This window comes from Hyaena hyaena, unplaced genomic scaffold (genome assembly GCF_003009895.1).
Source record: "Hyaena hyaena isolate Hyena2069 unplaced genomic scaffold, ASM300989v1 scaffold_15, whole genome shotgun sequence".
Lineage (NCBI taxonomy): Eukaryota > Metazoa > Chordata > Mammalia > Carnivora > Hyaenidae > Hyaena > Hyaena hyaena.
In genome coordinates, this window is record NW_024080647.1 from 5,268,711 (window position 1) to 5,282,015 (window position 13,305).

At 45.2% G+C, this 13,305-nt stretch overlaps 1 protein-coding gene across 2 annotated transcripts in view; it reads left to right on the forward strand.

Annotated features, from left to right (window-relative positions):
- DAPK2 (death associated protein kinase 2) overlaps positions 1-13,305 on the forward strand; it is a 117,163-nt gene that overhangs the window by 43,583 nt on the left and 60,275 nt on the right. The window lies entirely within an intron of this gene.

A 13,305-nucleotide genomic window follows, 5' to 3' on the forward strand; every position in this document is an offset into this window, starting at 1 on the left:
TGTCAGCTGTTATTTTTAAAAAGAGTGGAAAGTCTTTGTAAATAGAGCAAGATATAACTACAAAATAATTAGTGATTTGTTGTTGTTTTTAAATAAATTGGAAAGTCTTCCAAGGATGCTGTCAATTCTGGAAATAGTTCTGAAATTCCTTCCTGGGAGTTTCTTTTCTGTGCCGGCCTGCAAACCATATAAGACAATCAGACACATTATGGTCTCATTCTATGAAACTCCAGTTAACTATAACCCTCTGCCAAATGGAACTGTATGCATGTGTACATGCATGACCTTTTAAATAGGCAGATTAAAATGAAAGATGGAGCAGGAATCTGGTTTATATTGTAAGGGTAGGTCCCCAATTTCTCACACCTATAGCTCAGTTTACAGAATTTGGTTTATTTCACAGATGGCTAAAGAAGCTCCCAAACTGTTAAAGGTCCAAGGCAGGTCCCAGGACCAAACACTTACAGTTGATCCTAATAGCCAAGTTGAGTGATCTCAAAGTAGAAGGTATTTCCCATAGGAATAAAATGGTGACACCCCTATTCCCCTCCTGTCCCCAGATCACAGGTGGCCCATTGCTTCATTTCCACCCTCAAAGGGATCTGACTTTAGATCCACACCCAGTCTCCTACAAGCCTGGAGGTGGGATGGGGTGGAAGGAATAAGTCCAAGTCTTCTTGGAAGTAGATGACAGATGAAAAGACACGTTCTGAAAAATTTGCCATATACATCTATTCATGCATTCGTTCATTCAAAATATTTATTGACAATTACATGCAAATTACCATGATAGATGCTATGGAAGACACGGTAATAGGAGAACTTGAAGACCTTTCAAGATCTGTTAATCTTGAAAAACATGTTTGATCAAAGCACATATATAGGATCTTGCTCATTACTAGGGCAGGTAAAGCTGATTTATGTTCCCAACAAGAACAAATAAAAAAGGAATTTCTGATGACCTCTGTTAACATTTTTAAAAAACCAGGCTATCCTTTCCTCCGGTCACTAGGTATGCATAATCTATGCTGATTTCTGACATTTCCACCAGATATGGCTCCTAAGTGGCACGTTGGAGGCTGTTTGTGCCATTCTCTCCCAGACCCCTGTGTTTGGCTCCTTCTGACAGGAGTTAGTAATACTTGTCCCCAAGGGCATCCTAGGGATTTGGTGAATATGAAATAAGAGAACTCACATGAAACCACTTTGTCAATCATAATGCTACTGTTAAGAGTTATTTATTATTCAAAGAAGGAATCATTCCACAGATTTTTATTAATTTGTGTTTGCTCATTCTTCTACCTTTACCAAAATATGAAAACAGTCTCATAGGTCCAGATTTCCAGCACAAAGGTTCAGAACCAAAGAGAATGTGGAGTGAATTTTGGGGTGCTCAGGAGTCCATCAAGTGGTGGATTGGGGACTTGATATAAGTTTTTCTATTTTTCTTTTTTTTTTTAATTTTTAAATGTTTTATTTACTTCTGAGAGAAAAAGAGAGAGAGCGAGAGCAGGGGAGGGTCAGAGAGAGAGGGAGCACAGAATCAGAAGCAGGCTCCAGGCTCTGAGCTAGCTGTGAGCACAGAGCCCGACGCGGGGCTCGAACCCACAAACTGTGAGATCATGACCTGAGCCGAAGTCGGACGCTTAACCGACTGAACCACCCAGGCGCCCCTTGATGTAAGTTTTTCTAAAACAGCGCTTCTCAAACTCTAATGTGTTCATGAATCACATGGGAGTCATGTTGACTTACAGATTCTGATCAGTAGTGCTGGCATGGGGTCTGAAATTCTGCCTTTCCAACAAACCCCCAGGATCTAAAGTCTTTGAGGAGCCATGTTCTCAGGGGGTACAATGTTCAGCAATGAGGAAAGGAGAGGAAGCACATCCCAGATACCTGGGAGGGAGATTTCTAGGAAGTTTGTGCTGGTAGTTGTGCTTGTAATTCAGTACCCCCACTTCCTTCCCATCCGCATCTGGAAGACGTTGTTATCTTCCTGGGCTGTGTATTTGTATTCCTCCTCTGCATCTTGGAGGAAGAAAGTGTGCATTGTGAGTGCTTGGGGGTAGGAGGAGGAAGGAAGAAGGTTGCACCATCATGCATGGTGATTGTCTTATCTAGGTAACAAGGGGCATTTTCCCATGGCTGGACAGTCATCTAGAGAGAACAGAATGAGCCAGTTCCTGCCTTTGGCATCCAATGGGCAGCACAGCAGAATCCAGTGCAGACCAGAACTTGTTTCTTTGCCAGATGAAGATTGGTTGGGGAGTGTTAAGTGTTTTGAAGAAGGGAAGGACGGAGGAATAAGCTGTCAGAGTGCTCACCCCTTCTTTTTGCATCCTTCTGACACATTTTATCAACCTGGATTCCCAGCTTGCCAACTTTGGGTGCCCTCGTGCTGACCTCTGGCACCCCAAAGACCTCCACTGCAGGGCCTATCTTGTTCTTCTTTCTCCTGGGTACCCCAGTTCTCCCCACCAGCAACTTTTCCCTTCTCCTTTTACATCAGAGCTTCCTTTTTCTTCCCCAGAATATCTGAATTCTGCCAGTTGGTAGGAAAGTAATCTAATTCAACAAATTTATATTAAGGCTTACGTGACTGCTAATCCAAACTAGCTATTAGTTATTTGCATTTTTATGAGCTGTGACACATGTGGATTCCTCCCTACTTCTGTCTGTCTGGTCAGAGCCTGAGCCATAGGAAAGCCTAATGCTTTGTAGAGCTCTCTTTTGCTAGAGATGCTGATACCTCAGGTGTCTGGGTGTGGGAGGAGCTGTGAGGACAAAATCCAGGTATACCTGATTGCAGAGGTGTCTGTTCAGGGAGCAAGTTTCCCTCTGTCTCCATAGCAGGGACCAAGTAAGAGCAGGAGGCTGTGTGTGTGTGTGTGAGAGAGAGAGAGAGAGAGACACTCCACTCTAAGGCCTTATGTGCAATTTCATTTTCATTTAGCCACGGTCATGTGTATTGCTTCGCTAAAAATTTATGAAAGAAATAATGAAAAGAAGAAAATGAGCTCTGCTACTAGAAAAAGTTTGGAAATCCTTCCCACATTGAAAGACACAGAGTAGGGGGGCCTGGGTGGCTCAGTTGGTTAAGTGTCCAACTTCTGCTCAGGTCATGATCTCGCAGTTCGTGGATCTGAACCCTACATTGGGCTTTGTGCTGACAGTGCAGAGTCTGCTTGGGATTCTCTCTCTCATTCTCTCTGCCCCTATACTGTGCTCTCTCTCAAAATAAATTAAACTTTAAAAAAAAAAAAAAGACACAGAAGAGGGTCTCAGGCTGTTCTGGTGTGAATCACTGCGTGACCTTGGGCAAGCTGAGTGTTTCGTCAGCTGTGGAAAGGGTCCTTTCTCTCCCCTGTGGTTTGACCCTGCAATTCTGTGAGAAGCAGCCATTGGCAGCTGTAGGGGCGAGACTGTCCCTCCCACTCCCCCACTGTGCCCTGGAAAGGCTTGGGTCTGACACCTAGCCTGTGAATTGTCCAGACCTCCAGCCTCAGCTTAGTCAGGTAATTCCTGGGCTGGAGAGGAGGGAGATTTTTTTAAAAAATTAATTAATTAATTTTTTTTCTTACAAATAGTTTATTGTCAAGTTGGTTTCCATATAACACCCAGTGCTCATCCCCACAAGTGCCCTCCTCCATGTCCATCTCCCCCCTCCCCCCATATCCATCAGTCCTCAGTTTGTTTCTCAGCATTCAAGAGTCTCTCATGGTTTGCCTTTGAGAGGAGGGAGATTTTTGACAAAAATACTTTGCATCTTACTTGCCACTGGGATCATGAGAAAATTCCTTACAGAACAGAGAGGGATTGGGCCAGTTTACAGCAGAGTGTACATGCAGTGGTTCTGAACTGAGTGTAGTCTGTGTCAAAGTGGCACTTACTGTGTACCCTGTGTGACCTTAGATGTCCTGGGGATAAAGAGAAATTTCCACAAAACAGCTCTGCCCTCAAAGAACATGGGAGAGGAAACACACAGAATGTTTAGAAAGGAGATTTGTGAGCATGCCTTCTTCAAATGCGTGGTGGTTCTTAGATGAATGAGGATATGTGTTCATCTTTGTGTCCCCAGTACCTACACTCAATACTCACTTACTCAACTCACATACACTGAGCACAGATAAATGCCAAGATCACAGCACTGTGCCTGCCTTTTAGGAGTTTACAGCTCTGAAGGATGGGAGGAAGGCATGGTGGGTGGGATTCAGGTGAGTAGACAATCAGAATAGCCCAGGGCAGCAAGGACTGTGAGGAATGCTGAGTTTTGTACATGGAGGGCACCAGTTGCCATGGTCACAACAATTTCCACCCTCCTGCCTGGGCTTCCTGGCAATTCGCCAGGGTCTGCTCTTGCGTGGACCCACCCAATAGAGACCCAGGCACCTAGGTAGAGAGTTCTACCCTTCTCTGTGTGTAAATGAGTGTTGCCAGGACATGGCAGGGGACCCTGAAGAGTCTCTGTCCTGTAGGGAACAGTGCAGTGGCAGGAGACCCAAGGGAGACAGTCTATCCCCTGGCTGTTCTGGGCCCTGACGTGTCGAAACATGGCCTGGCTTCTCATTCTGCTCTGGAGGAAATGCTGGGACCTGCCAGCTCTCAAGATAAGGCAAGAATGTGCCTGTCTGGCCAGTCTGGGGCCCGTGTGGGGCCCATATGGGGGCCAGTGACTGCTCTGTTGGCACTAAGGGTGAAGGTGATTTTCTGAGATACTGAAAGGGCAGCCTGCACCCACAGGTGAAAATGTGTGCTCCAAACCATGGCATTCATTGTTTGATATATTTATCCTTCACCATTCAGAAACCATTCACTGAGCAAGAAGGATATGCCAGGCTCTGTTCTAAGTGTTCTCATATTTCTCTAATTAAAATTTCCCAACAGTCCTGCAAATTAAGCATATTATTTCCACTCTACAGGTGAGGACTGAAGCCCAGAGAGCTAAAACTAAAATCATATCTATCTACCTATCTACCTACGTACCTACCTACTTACCATACAGCACTTGCTGTTCTGAGCCCTTAGCTCTATCAGTGTATCTAATCCTCATCACAGCCTGTGAGTCATTGTCATCCTTATCTTAGTGATAAAGAAACAACCACAAAAAAGTTAAGAAACTCACCCATGTTTCCAGAGCCAGCTAGTGATGGAACTGGGCTGGGGTTGTGCTGGGGTCCTTCTCAGATCTGAGCCCCCTGTGGCCTCAGAGCCCTGCTGGTTAACCTCTGCCCTTCTGTGTCTCCAGTGTGGGTCACATGTGCAAGGACAAGGCCACACTGAGGCAGCTAGTGAGGGGGTCTGGTAGGGGGGTTTCTAGAGGGAAGAGGCCATGGGCCAGGGTCTATTCTAGATTGCAATTTGGGTAGACAGAGGATAGAGGAAAAAGTAAATCACATTGTACGTGACACATACCTTTCCTGCATTCTGACAATTAGGCTCAAAGACAACATGCCAGGCAGTGCCAAATCCTGTAATGACTTAGAGCGGTAGAGTTAGAGGAATTGAGAAGGAGCGGCAGCCCCCAGGGCGCCTAGTAGCTGCTAATTGGGGATAGTGATGACAGAAGAGGTGGCAGAGCCCCAGTTCTGAGCCACTTGCCCAACAGTTTCTGGCTTCTGCTGGGGAGACAGAGCTGGGTAGGAGGAAGGTTTGGAGGGAAATCTACTTCCAAGAGGACTTGGACCTGTTCCTCTCACCCCACCCCACCTCCAGGCTTGGAGGAGACTGGATATGGATCTAAAGTCAGATCCCTTTGAGGGTGGGGATGTAGGGATGGGCCACCTGTGAGCTGGGGACAGGAGGGGGAATAGGGGTGTCACCATTTTATTCTTACAGGAAATGCCTTGTGCTCTGAAATCACTCAACTTGGCTATTGGGATCAACTGTAAGTGTTTAGGTGGTCCTGCCTTGGACCTTTAGCAGTTTGGGGGCTCTTTTCAGCCATGTGTGAATGGTTCTTTCAGGTTCTGGCTTTGCAGTGGTGCTCCACAGCTCACTGTCTCTGTGCTACCGTGTTAATTATGCATCATCAAACCTGTGGTGAGGCCTGGACATTTTAAACAAACTTCCCAGATGCTTCTGATACACCCCTGAGTCTGAGTACCACTGGTGTGAAGGAGGAAGGCAATGCATCCAAGATCCAGGCCATCATAGTTGTTGTCATCAACTACCAAGATAACGAAAAGGAAATAAGATAGATTATGTCATTTTCATTATCCGAAAGGAGAAAGAGTGTCAGTTTTTCAGGGTGCACAGACATCTTCATGGTACTGATTTCTGAAAGAAAGCCATTCTGTAAATCCTGTTACAAAGGACACTATACAATATAATGGATAATTTGGGGGCAGGAGAGGTGCTTTGCATCCCTTGCAAGGTCTGTTGTGCTGTTTCCCCCCGGAGCTGTGGCCCGTGCAGGGGTCTGCATCAGGACGTGTTCACCTTCAGATGCTGTCCCTTCCTGCAATCAGCCAGGGGGAGGGACATTGCCAGGAGGAAAAGTGGGGGGACTTTGAGGAAAGGACTAAGTGTGGGGGATGAGAGAAAACCGTGGTTCCCTTGAGCCTGAATTGAATGCCCAGGTGAACAACCAAGTCAAGAGTTTCAGCCCGAGGCACAAGGTACTTCCCTTCACGGTGCCCCTAAAGTACAGCATCTAGGGGATTGAAGTGTCAGGCAGGGCAGAGGGAGGTAAAGGGGGAAAAGCTGGTTAACATCATGTGATGCTGAGAAGACCTGAAGCTCCTTTGTAGACAATATTTGGGGAAAATATTTGCAACATACATGACGAATTATTAGTATCACAAATATGTAGAGAGCATTCAAAAACACTAAGGCAAATGTCCCAATAGAAAAATTAGCAAAGCATATGTGAGTGTGCAGTTCGAATTACCCACAAACATAGGAAAAGATGTTCATTCTCACTAGTAATCAATTACAGTTTCCTATTTTCTACAAGTTAATTAACTTCATTCAAGTTAAGACAACAATGAGGTATCATCTTTCAAGTATCAAAATGGTAAAGCTGAAAAAAAGTGATGATTCAGCATATGGTGAGATGTGTATGGGGTGGGCAGTGCAGGAGCTGACAATATTTATGGCAGTTAGGAGTACTAATAGGATTGCCTTTCTGGAGGATAATTTGTCAAGCTTGAAAAAACCCTCAAAATTGTACATAACCTGTAGCTAAGGATTCTATTTCCTGCCATTTATCTTGAGGAAAGAAAATTAGGGACATATACAAAGACTAATGCTCAAGGGTATTTATAACAGTGTTATTAATTATATTAAAAATTGGAAGTAATATAAATGTCCAAAGCTAAGAATTTGCTATAACAATCATCGTTTATATGTACAATGGGATATCATATAGCCATTTAAAATCAGGTAGTAAAAGGATTGTTAATTGCATAGGAAAATTTGAAGTAGATATATTATTGTTAAGTGGAGCATGTAAAAAAGGCAGGTTCCAAAATAGTACTTATGGTGGCATCCCAGTTACATTAAAACAAAATTAACAAATAGAGAAGACTATATACTGTGTGCTGAAACAAATCCAAGAGAGCAGACACCAAATGATAACAATGGTTATATCTCAGGAAGGTGTGATTAAGGACAGTTTTTAGCCTCCTCTTTGTGCTTTTTTGTGTTTTCTTTCTTTTAGATAATGAACATGCTGCTTTTGTAATAAAAGAATATCAGGAACATGTTCTTTTTAAAGTGAATCTGCCAGTAAGTGTTCCTGCTACATTGAGAGCTGGCTGTGGGTGATACTCTTTACCACACTGCCTGCTGCCTCTGTTTAAACCTTCCTTTTCCAAGCTTTGGCAGCCTACCTGCTCTGTGCTCAATGCTGAGCAGGGTCTGTGAGAGTTCCTACTCTCCAGGTTCTTACGGGCGGTTAAGGGTGAAGGGTAAAGTGAATGCCCAGGCCATTTGCTATACAAATATCATTGCCCCTTGGTGTGTTCAGCATTTTGCTGGATGTGAAGAAGGTATAGGGTCATCTTGCTGACAGTGTCTGAGATCTACTTTCCTTGCCTGGAGCCCTAATCCTCTTGCTTCAGAAATTTAGTTGGTTAACATGTGACTGCTACATCTCAGGAGCCTGAACCATGGCTGGGCCGTGTGCAGTGGGAAATCACTTTATGTGTATATATATAAGCAAAAATCACCTTATATGTTTCAAACTGATAGATCCATGTGACATATCGGCCTGCATCAGAGAATCCTAAGAGGGCAAGCTGGGATGGAGGCAGGGACATGGAAGAGACATCTTAATGTCTTAAAATTCTTAATTTTTCATATGAGAAAACTAAGGTCCCAAGAGAGAAGGGGACTTGGAAGTTTGTGACAGAGTCAGGACTCCTGCCCTCATGCTCTGCCCACAATAAGCCCTGAGTGTTTGGGAGCTGTGATTTGAGATGTTGTCAAGTAATGGCAAAGAAGCAAACAAACTTGGGATAAAAAATTCATAGAAATTTGGAGAAATAGTATGCATCCACCCGAGATGGCTAAGAATGGAGTATATCAATGAAGGAGTTGCAACAAGAATTCCTAGGGCATTAAAATTCAGGGGGTACAGAAGAGCACCGACAAGAAATAGTTGGCTATGATTTGTTCACACACCTACATTCCCATACAAAGATGCACTTCGTCAGTCCTCCGCAGAGCCCCCTATTTGGTGTGAATTTTAAGAAAGTAGAAAGACCTTTTTATCTCCAGGGAATTTCTCCACTTGCCCAATATGGCCATAAACTTGCCACCTTAAAGCCCCTCTTGGTCAAGAATGATGTGAAAATATGAATATGTTGCTTTGGAATGAAGTCAGGTTAACCCTTTGGAATCCTTTGTCACTTTATGTGGGTTATGGAAAGGATTCCAGAGGGATGTAGGCCACCGGGAGGTGAAAGTTCACGGGAGATAGGCTGGGCACAAAACTCTGCGCTGGGGATAGGGTTCCAGCAAGTTGTGAGGAAGGGGTTATAGAAGATACACTGTTCACTTCATCATTTCCTGAAGCTGGCTCTTCCCCCCACAGTAATAGCAGAACCTTGGCCAACTTGGATCTTTCTGTCTTCATTTGCAGTCCCTTTCTTGCTCTCCACCATGAGCTCATGTTTTAGGTCTCATCTGTTATGGTCCAGCCTCCTGGGCTTTGCCAGGCTGTGAGGGCTAATTGCCTGACATTTCTAACATTGATCTAGCTGACCTGTTCTGTTGCACTTCTTTCACTAATCAAATGTACATATGATTGTCAGGAGCCATGGGGTGAGAAGGGGCCCCACTGCAACTGAACATCTTTGTTGGCTTACCACTTGCTCTCCCCTACCCTCCACCCCCACAGAGATGAGAGGAAAGGGCACTTCCTGATGTATTTCCTCAAGAAAGTAGCCACTTGATGGAGAGGAAGTAAGGTAGAGAGGTGATGACTTGGGGTCTCCACAGAATAAAACATTTGTGTGTTGCTCTCTGCTTTTTCAGTTTTGTTGAGCTGTTTCCCCTTTACCTGCCTGAATCCCTTCTTTTTCTGCCAGGTTTGGTTCAGATCCCACCTGCTCTATAAGGCTTTCACTGACCCCTGTCAGCTGGTACTTGTCTTTCTCTGTGTTGACTTGCTGCAGCATTACTGTTTGCCCACTCACCTGACCCTGAGGCAGATATCTTTTACATACCCATGTCATATTTCTTTTTTCACTAGTGTGTGTCTCATTTCCCCAGTTGGGTATAAGCCTTTCAAATTGTGGGGTATGTCATACTTATAGCACTTAGGACACTATCATGTCAGTGTCTAGAACCTAGACTCTAGGCTAAGAGAATAACCAGGGAACACTGAGCTGTATTTTAAGCGAAAACCTTTCTCTATATAGCCAGGTGCAGCTTAAATTAGGCCTACCTTATTTCAGGTCTTGGACTTGTGGGCTCATGTTCATTTGACAACAGCTATCAAAATGTGCTTATACTTAAAAATAGATTCCAAAAAGTAATCAGACCTCAGCCTGATCTGGCTGTGCTCAACAATTCCTTCCTTTCTGTGCTTTAGGAGTTTTTTTCTGACGACAGCAACAAAAAAGGTCAGAGGAAGGAAGTTAGTCTGCAGGAGAGGGGAATCCAATGAGTTAACCCATGAATGCAGCTGTCATAGGTCAGCATGAGCAGACACCTGTGACTCTGCGAACAGAGGCTATTTGTAGGTCAGGGTTTAGTTCCCTGGAGTCTTGTGGTCCCTGGTCCTACTCCTTACTGCTGACCCTGAGCTTGATTTGGTTGGAGTGGCTTCTTGAAAGACTAGCTAATAATTTTGAGAAACATCAGTGTTTTCTATTCCCCCCACCCCCATTTTTCCATTTGCAGTTTGGAACTGTTTGGAGATCATCAAAGAGCAAGTTGCCACGTTGTACAGTGTACTTCCCAGATTGTGTTTTGTGGAGCTCTCGGGGTTCCACAAAACTCGTTAGGCACCAGGGCGTGGGCTCTGAGTTAGTGGGTTCTGAGTGCCCCTCCCCCAAAAGAAGCACTACTTTTTATCTTTTTACATATTGCACATATCCTTTACAAGTTTTATTGGAGAGGGGGTTCCACACTTCAAACAAATTAAAAACCCCATGTCAGGAAACTCTAAAGGCATTGACAACATGGTCAGAGAGGAGAAACGGGTTCATTGGACAGCCCGCGTGGCTGACTATCTGGGAGAAAAGGCCATTTAGAAGACTCTAGGCACTTGTGTGTTTGTAGATCTTGTGCTAATGTTTCTGTCTGCTCCAGAGTCTCCACTTGCCTCTGGCTAGCAGTGTGTGTCTCACACTCCTTGTTTGCCCACCCTGATGTGCTGCCTACCTGGCTTTTGGTAAATTTTTGCCCTTACCCTTATCTCTCTGGCCTGGAATTCTGACCTGCTTCCTGCTCTGATTTCTGGGGACTTTATGTTTCTTCCTCTTTTGGTCCTGGAAACTGTAGGGCTCATTCTTTAACCTGCTGGGCTGCACTTGGGGTGGCCTTGATTGGAAGCATTGTCCCTCCCCTGTAGCCCTGAAACTTGCAGGGTAATTCCAGAAGAATCATGGCTTACTGTTCTGCAGTGTGGGAAGAGGAACTATAGTGACCGCTTGGGGGAAGCAGAAGGAAGAACCTGGTCCCCACATCCCTGTGACTTGGAACACTGCCCGTTTGCTATCATTCCCCTCAATGGCATCTCACCCCTGGGTTTGCATTCTGTGTACCTCTGCCTCATCTCTACCTTGATAAGCTGGTGACTTCAGGGAAGGTTACTAAATTCATGGATACTTTAAAGTTGACTGAGAAAGGGGCACTTGGGTAGCTCAGTCGGTTAAGTATCTCTAACTTTTGGTTTTGGCTCAGGTCATGATCTCATGGTTCATAAGTTCAAGTCCCATGTCAGGCTCTGTGCTGGCAGCACGGAGCCTGCTTGGAATTCTCTCCCTCTCTCTCTCTCTGCCTCTGCCTCTCTCTCCTGCTCAGGAGCACATGCATTCTCTTTTTCTCTCAAAATAAATAAACAATTTAAAAATTTTTTTTAAAAAGTTGGCTGAGTTAAGTCCACTGTATTCACAGACCTTACAAAACACCTTTAGCAGCCCACCCCTGTTGATTGGCAGATTAGGCTGGCTGCGGCTTACCATGGCAGGTAGGGGGTGGTGGGCTGTGAGTGGTTTCCTTGATGCAAGCCCTGATGGGTGCATTGCCTTTTGAAAATTGAAACCAACAATAAAATAAAATAAGTCTGCTTTCTATTTTCACTGTGCATGGGCAATTCTAAATAATATCAGTGATAAAAATATTCTCCTCTTCTGAGGTGGGCTCCTCTCCTCGCTGCTTACTACACTAATGAAACTAGAGTCAGTAGATGCGGTTTTATGTTCTAGCCTTGCTATCCAGGCCAGGTACCAGGCCCCACTACCAGGTCACCTAACCGCCCTAAGCCTCTGCTTTCTTTTTTGGAACTAAGAATGATACCTGCAAATATTAAAAGAATGAATGTAATTAGCTTATAAAGAGAAAAGCTGAGTATAAATGTTGTCGTATCTACATTCCTTACACAAAAGCTAAATGGTGTGAGGTCTGGGTCTTACTTAGGCCATTCTTTGGCAGTGACGAATTTGGGGGTAATTGAGCCAGGCTCTCCGGTGAAGTTGAGGAGCTGGGGTTGAAGATGTAACATCGTTGATGGCGCTGAGAAACTGTTCTGGGTTTACATCTTTTCATCTGATTCCTGGGAAGACAATAGGATCCCCTTTGGGGTGGCACCCTGGGCCCTGCTGAGTTCTGGAACGAGGCCCATCTGTCTCACTCTCTATGCAGCCCGCTTCATCCTCAGGGGGTGCTGAGTGAGTGAGGAGCTGAACCCTCTGCCTGGGAAGAGGGGTGTGCTCCTGACTTAATTGCAGAAGAGTGTGCTGGCAGAAGCATGGAGGATGTTCTGTGTCTGGTGGATTGACTGTCCCTTACTAAACCATGCTACGTGATTTTCACCCACCTTCCTCAGGCACTGAACCCTCCCCTCTTCCCCGCCTATACCTCCTGCCTTTCTACAGTGTTGGATGTGTTAAAGCCCTTTCTCGAGCATCATTTATGATATCCCCTATGATGTGACCAGACTAGGTTTTCTCACCCCAACTTGACAAGGAGAAAACTGAGGCCCAAGGAGTTGAACAGGCTGCCCAGGGTCAGGGTAGGGCTCTGATTGGAACCCACCTGGAGAATGAAGGGAAGGCCTTTACTTCTGTTCAGTTTGTTGTGGGCTCTTTAGAGCTTTCTGACCTTCTGAGGTGAGACCTCAGGGGCCAGGTGGAGAAACAAACTGAGAAGGCAGTTGCTCGCCCCAGCCCGTGAGGCTGTGATGGCAGACCAGGAATTGGGCCTTCTGACAGCCAGCCTTTTGCTGCATTAGACCATGGGTTGGGTGTTGACTGTTGCAATATGGGGGAAGGGAAATTGGAATATGCATGCTTTGTACATATGTATCCCATGCTTTAGCATTCCCATAACTTCTGACTTAATGTTGGCGATGACTTTTGTTAGAGATTGGGTGGCTCCCCTCTATTCCCTCTCTGGATAACACTCCGGGTGTCTCTGTCCTAACCTAGAGAGCCCCTCGCTGCCTACCTCTTGCCCCCATAGCCCAGCTGGGCAACCTCTGCACTGTGGGGCCTGAACTCCTAGCTTTGGAACATCCTAATGGGCAGATGAGGGCCCATCACCATCACTGCTTTTACCTGCCCATGGTCCACCAGGTGTAATACCAGCTCTGATTTTATTTTAGCTCAGCTCTGATTTTTGCATTTGTGACCA